Source organism: Ylistrum balloti, unplaced genomic scaffold, assembly GCF_031769215.1.
Source record: "Ylistrum balloti isolate Yb309-2 unplaced genomic scaffold, AGI_CSIRO_Ybal_v1 Utg370590, whole genome shotgun sequence".
NCBI lineage: Eukaryota > Metazoa > Mollusca > Bivalvia > Pectinida > Pectinidae > Ylistrum > Ylistrum balloti.
In genome coordinates this window covers 1,456,152-1,463,713 of record NW_026782366.1, presented here as the reverse complement: position 1 = coordinate 1,463,713, position 7,562 = coordinate 1,456,152, and the positions used below count along the sequence as shown (strand labels likewise).

Here is a 7,562-nt window from a genome sequence, read left to right as displayed (position 1 = left end):
CATTCGGTCATTTATACGAATCACGACGGATCGGCGCCCATTTGATCCATACCATGTCGTGTTTGGTTAAGTCGACATTCCGAATTTCTGTTTCTTTAATATTGATTATCACTTAAATCAATTTGGCGTTTATTTATCTTTTTTTTATATATATATATATAATGGAAGATCGAAATGGTTATTGACAAAAAGTTGTATGAACAAGACGAACTTGTTAACTATGGCTTTCCTTCGATAAAAAATGTTTCTTACTCTTTCTACCGACAGTGTCGTCATATTTTTGTGATTTTATTTTATTTAAACTTCATTCATTTTTACAGTTGTCTTAATATTCAAATGACATTTTTAAAAATGATATTTCGGTCGAAAGGGTAATTTGAAAGGCAATTATAGTCTCACAGGTAGTTTTGAACTTCCGGTTGTTGTTGCCAAAACCATGTGTTCAGATTTAACTAAGCACATTATTAAATTAATAATACGAGTTAAGGAACACATCTGGTGCTCAAATGTAAAGTCGTAATAAACTGCAAGGTACTTTTACTCAAAAGTTGGTCAAACTTGATAACTGAATTTTGTATCGAACATACAACGTATTGTTTGCGACATTAAAGAGTTTTTATCACTTTCACATAATTCATAGAATTTAGTACAGTACTTTGTGCTTTTATTTTGTCTTTTGTATATAAAACATAAGCGAAAATTTATGAATCATACAGTATTGTAAATAGGCGTGAACTTCAAACAGGTACGGAAAACTGACATGTTGTGTTCCGAACGCGCCCATTGCAGGCCTGCAGCTGGAGATTTATTGAAGTAAAACCAGAGTGTTTTAGATGTAGTGCACTCCCTCGTGTTTATAGGTGTATATTGAGTGTAATTCCTCCTTGTGCAAGTTTCTCCTGTATTTATACTTTACTTATAGTTATTTTAACAATGTGCCGTTAATGTCGTTTACTTTCCTTTTTTCCTTTTTGCACCGTACAGCAGTTTCAACGCAGCTCCGCTCTACCAGGGATTAAAATTAATTGTCCAGTGTACGTTGTCATTTTTTCAAAGCTAGAGTTAATGGATGCCCGAGAATATGTGATTTTGCCATACTTACCTCAACAGGGGATCGGGGAGAGATAGGAAGTTGATTTGTACATTGTAATGAGGTACGGAAAGGGAATCCTGAATGAGAAAAACGTAAAAAGAATGTCACATCATGGCAATGTGTTAAACTGTATTTATATTCTAACATGAAAAGTACATGTATTACTTTGTTGTGTTCTGGTGTCAGAATTTACTAAATAATTCATAGTTAAGTTCAGTTTCCCCTTTTTTACCCCTGACTCTTTTATTGTTGTTCGTACTGCTCGAGTATGAGTTCACTAACGGGGGGGAATTTTTTTTTTCACTGAAGTAACGATTTAAAAATATAATAGGATAAAAGCTACGTTTCTTCTCTCAAAGGCATTCATTTAAGCCAAGAAATATACAATAAATTTGTATGTCCATATACAATGTTTGCATAATTTAAGGCTTTATGTAACTACGCAGCATCTTAATTGACTATATAAACCCTGGTACAAATCTTAACATGATGTTTTTGTAAAGTTTTATTAAAATGGAAATTAGGTGTGTTATACATAATCTTTTCCTTCATTTCTGATATCAAACGCGGGACGATAATTCTATAAAATGTAAAATTGCATTAGTGTGTTTATGCGGATAGCTAATTCAATGTTAGACCAATGATAAATATCGTGTACATGGTGAAATGACTTTCTGTAACCGTACGCCCTTACTGAGTAGTATTTTCGTTTGTGACTCAAGATAGAGGACCATTTGGAGGCCAAAACTGTGCATATGGTCCCCATCAAATCTTGTGACTATTTTACAAGATTTTTGCGTATTCAAATACTTTAATGTAATGATGCCTCGTGTTTTCAAAACCGCTAAGTTCAACGTGTTTTCAGCGCTCGAAGCGAAAAAGATTTTTTTTTAATTAGTGGCTTTTGCAGTATCATAATTGAACCGGTCACTGCGCGTCAGATCGCCATTTCATTACTGCACTTGCTCATTTGAGTGCAACACGAAGTGCAGTTAGTTTCTAAAAACGAAATAAATTGTTGTTAGTTATGACATGTGTAAATTATGATAAGTACAAACGCGGGGTGTAAAACATAAATCCTAATGATGATGGTGATGATAGCTGCTATAAATCTCAAGTGTACCATTTGTGAAAAAGGGCTATAGCTATTTATGTTGATCCCAGTCAGAATTGTTAATGGAAGATACATGGATTATCCTGAATAGGTTTTAAATAAATCAAGTACAATATGATTTAATATAAGTCGGTTATAATAGTGTCTCGTTATCGTTTGTTTTAAATCAAACACTGTGTCATTTATCGTAAATTATCATAATTCACCATCTCTGGAATTTAGTTTCTTTGAAGTTTGAAATTAGTTTAAGAGAATATAAAATAAAAACGATAATTCATTTATACCAATCCATTCCATATGTCTAAATGTGGCATGATGAACATGGATAACTCTAAGCATTTAATTTGTAACATATGGAGATTGAAGTTTGACTCAAGTTAAATTTTTGTACCATTGGAATAAATTATATAAACTTGTTGTTTGTCTTCGTTAAGCTACTTAATAAAATATGTTCATGTTGATAATCACTATCGAAATGTGCTGTCTATTATACCTTCAGATAAAGGTTTTCCTACTTAAAGATAAAAACTTGTTAATAATACATATATATATAGGAGGATTCGCTTCTGTTTCATTTGTTAATTTACAGCATTCAAAAATCCGAAAGTTCATAAAACATCGGTAAGGAATTATCAATGACATAACTTGAAATTTTGCGTACAAGTGTAATTAGCTACGCTGTATTTCAATGGCAAATTAAAGGTCGTTCCGCGTAAACAGAACGTGCATGTATAGAAGATATGGGTTTCACGTGTTGCATTTTCTTTACTTTAAATCATTGGAAAAGTTTTAATTAAGTTTCAATGTGTATGATAAGATCATGAGTAAACTCTTAATATACTGGAAAGTTAAACAAGTTCCCGTATGTCTGAACACTTAGGATATTGACCGGGTATGTAAAGATTTAGTAATGTACTTTGAACAAGTACTTCATAGACACTCAAATTATCCCCTCCGAAACAACATCCACTCAAAAGAAAACGGTTGGATTTAGTTATATTCAGATGAATCCCAATCTGAAGGATTCTACTATGAATGATATCCTCATATTTGATAGAAGGCTGGGTCGTCCATATGGGCAAAACCAAGATGGCAGATAGAAAGTCAGATCCCAGCCACCTTTAGCTCATCAGCTTTTTTCAACTCATAATCGGGAAAGTTAGCTTACATAATGCCAGGGCGCGCCGTCCGTCCGTCGTCTGCCCGTTGTCCGCCCGTCGTCAACTTTTTCCATTTAAACGATTTCTTCCGAAGAACCAACCAACCTAGTTTTGTGCTATTTGGCTGGTAAGTGTATGGGATGAAGCTATATTCAAGGTTACAGATATCAAGTCTGTTAAATCCTTTTAAAGCAACTTCTTCTGATGAACCAAAAGACTTAGAAGCATGATAGGTTGCTGGTATGTCTCTCACGACTCTCACTGAGAGAGATTGATTGACTGGCCCACTTTCAATGTCAGTGATGTATTTGTGATAAATTTTAATTGTCTTGTTTGTTATAAAGTTTTTTATATTGCTTAGTTTTTCAACTATATGTGCGGCCTTTGTAGACTAACCGTAAAATATCGTTTGTGCACAGTACCTGCATCTACTGAGGTCGGACAAGTTACGTTCGGTAATATAAAAAACGAAGAATTCTTACCTAATATCATTACATATGGATGGTCTAAATAATGTACTACACCAAACGATTTTCTCACTTCACAAATAGTGCCTTATCCTTTTAGAAACGAAAACAAAATGAAAACTCAGTTTAAATCTTAACGAATAATGTTCATGGCAATATTAAATTCAATTATTCATATAAATCTATACTGATAAGTAATTTTGTAATCTGTCTAAAAATGGCACATACATAGAAATAATGTTGATGTTACAACAGAGCCTTTTGATTGAAATATCGACAAGTTTTTAACTAAGCTAATGCAACATCCACGTTATAAGGGAAGTAACTAGCATTATAATAGTAGTCTCCCTTTGCGCAGCTCTTTTTTGCTTTGAAATTTTCAGCATGGCCGACAAAGACAAATCCAAGAAAGAAGAGAAGGAAAAGAAGCCAGACCTCGGTTTATTGGAAGAAGATGACGAATTTGAAGAATTTCCAGCAGAAGGTTTAATAATTTCCACTCATACATGGCTACCAAATAGTCACTATTAAGAGAACAATTCTGAAAGTAACCGAGAATATAACAAAATTTCTGCACTGTCATTCTGCATTTGTTCCTCGACAGGTTAACAATTATTTATATATATAAGGCTTATAGAGTTGTTGTGCGGTTTCGAAGTTAGTGAAACGGTTGTTGTGGTTTAAATGTTATGACTGGGAACTATGGATTATTCCGAATCTGTCGAATTACACCAACCACGGGCATGTAAATAAGAATTTGCTTCTAAAATAGTTTCTATAAAATGTTTCGATTTCTATCAAATGCCGGTACAACATGCTCAATGCTTTATACGAATTCCAAATTCGGAATTTCAAATGTGAAATGTTTTTTCAAGAAGTATTTTTGTTTGTGCTATTAGAACTGGAAAGGTTGAACAAATCGTCCATGGTTGACAACAGTCCCCAGAGCAGCTTTAAAACATTCACCATCTCGAAATTTTTAGAGTCTATTTCATAATAGATTACTTAACTTTATGCATTTCGCATTAGGCATTTCAAAGATTTTGCATAAAGCTTTAAAAGGAAGTATTCAATTGTATAGAATGCCCCAAATAAACAAATGGCAACAACTCATAATATATAAATTTGACAACAGAAGACAACTAACATTTATTCTCGAAAAAGACAACATTGCAGTAAGATATATTTCTAAAGACTTAAGGTCATCCTGAAGTCTCTAAACAATAAAGTAGCATTAACCCTTTCCCATTTAGTATAATACCATTTCCATTTGGCCTATAAAGCAATTCACTTAGAGCATAAAGCATGTCATACTTGCTTTCTATACATTCCTCTTGAATTTTGTGGTAAAAATTATCTTGTTAACATTTACAAATTTTGTACTTTGATGGGTGCATAATATAAAATAAAAGTTTGAATATGTTTATATATAATTTTGATTTTGAACGGATTATTAATGAGATTAATTTTTTGAACTCCATCATTCCAGACTGGAACAGTGCAGATGAAGATGAGAAGGACATTAATGTTTGGGAGGATAACTGGGACGATGACAATGTAGATGATGATTTATCAGTTCAGCTAAGGTCAGTAACCCGAAGTGATGAGAATCTTCCTATTTGATATCAGGTATTGGCTTAGTAAGTGATATATAGCTTGGTTACATTACATATTACTAAGGAAATCAGACTTTCTAGCTATACTTAAACCTAAAAAAAAGTTGAAACAAAGAATTGTGTTAATGGTGACTTTCATTATGTATTATAATGAAAAGTATGCCAGATAGCGACCTTCAATGATTTAAGATATGGTGATTATTTGACAAATATATTGTCCGCCTGTCAAACAATGCAGTTTGAGCCTTTTGAAAGTTATATCATTTTGAATACCTCTAAAGTAGCTTCCTTTTTTGTTTCCTACAGGAGTGAACTTGAAAAGTTTTGTAAAAATTCTGATGGCCATGAACCTATGAAGAAGTAGCAGGAAGCATTCGATATCATCTCTCATCATCATAAACCTCATTTCATAGACAGTGTGCTGATTCAGAGTTCAGCAGGACAGTCACTCAACTTTATTTTTTATCTATTCTTGAATCCTTACAAATGTTTAGTGAAGTTGTTTTAAAAGCAATGACACATAAAAAGTTTGTCCATCTGGAAAATATGGAGTAATTAACTAAAAGAATGCGCGAACAATATTAGAGATTTTATCTGTTATAATTATCATGACAATGTCATTAAGTGCTCATGTTACACAAGGATATTTCTATCAAAATTAAGGTAAAGACAGTCTTGCTAGTAACAACTTAGTTCTTTCAGTGTTCATCATTGAAATTATTATTAAAAATTGTTTTGATATTAAATATTGTTTATTCCTCACATACACAATTGTAGACTTGTAATGTTATGTTAGCTGACTTGAAAAAGTTGACGAAACATCCGACTGGTCTAAACAATTGCCTCTCAGTTTTTTTCTGCTCACATCGCACTTCATTCAACTTTCATTCAAGGTCAGAGGGATCAACTCCTCAGGTCCCAGAATCCTGATTTATGGGTAGTAATTCAAACAGAATGCAACCAAGTATCCTCATGAAAATGACCTAAACCTAATTTCAAGGTCACAGGAACCAATTATAATCATTTAGAAATTTTCTTTTTATACATCCATGAAATATCACACATATTAAAGTGACATTGCATGCCATCCAGTCGTAAACTTTTGTTTGACCAAGTGTCTCAGAGTTTCCACCTTTCACTTTTAGAAGAGCACCGGATATTTTTATTTCTTTGAATAGTTTCCCACTCACCCTTCAAAACTTGATATGAGTTAATTTATCATTAAAACATTCAGAATCTTTTCCTCTCTTGAAATTTTTGCTCATTATTACCAGTTCTGTGTAATGTTCTAAGCTGCAGTACTTTATTGTAATTTTTTTTTCTTTTTCAAAAGATTTTAAATTAAATCTTGTTGAGAGATATCCCTCAGTTTCTGCAAATCTTTTTCAAAAATTTGTATACGTTTTCACCAAACACAGACTGTTTTCCCGTTTGGTATTTACATATATGTTATATCTATATAGTTTTGTGCGAGCAGTTGTTTTTTGGTCTTGCATCATGGTGTACTCTTGATACTGGGACCTATCGTATGCAAGAAGGTACATGTACACGTACTTGAATTGACATCCTTCCTTCAACTCCCGATGGATACAATTTTCTAAAATACCACTGATTTAGATAGAACTTCTATTTAACTTTATCAGTTGCGTAAGGTCAGGTTCAATCACTAGTACAGGATAGATCAAGTATTTGTCTGATAAAGCATCTTATTTTTTCAACTATTACAAAATGTGTACAAGTGATCATGTCACCATAAAGACATGGAACCTGTTCATTTAAGTGGACAAACACACCGGGACTTCGCAAAAATTCAAACACACATAACATATATATATGGACTGTTAGTTGGAATTCATGTCAAGTTCCTTTGGGCAAACCAGTCAGTCAGTATTTCAAATGTTACATTTCAGGCATAAATCTTCACCAACTTTGAAATATTATTCAGGCCTCGAAAGGCACAGTTGATGCTTGTCAGAAAATGAGACTCCCTAAGGATCTTGATGTCCACTATTGTTTCATTTGTTCTCTGAAAGTTGGATCTTTTTCCTACTTTTCCTTTCCTCTGTTTTTGCCCTTAACTATAAGAGACTTCAAAAATTTGTTGTAGAAATA

General features: G+C 33.0%; 1 long non-coding RNA gene across 1 annotated transcript; it reads left to right on the top strand.

The window, feature by feature from the left end:
• The first annotated feature begins 4,219 nt into the window (after window positions 1–4,219).
• LOC132556813 (uncharacterized) lies at window positions 4,220–6,221 on the top strand. The gene is made up of 3 exons (XR_009554482.1): window positions 4,220–4,318; window positions 5,324–5,420; window positions 5,757–6,221. It is a non-coding gene; the product is annotated as an uncharacterized LOC132556813 (long non-coding RNA).
• The last annotated feature ends 1,341 nt before the right edge of the window (window positions 6,222–7,562 follow it).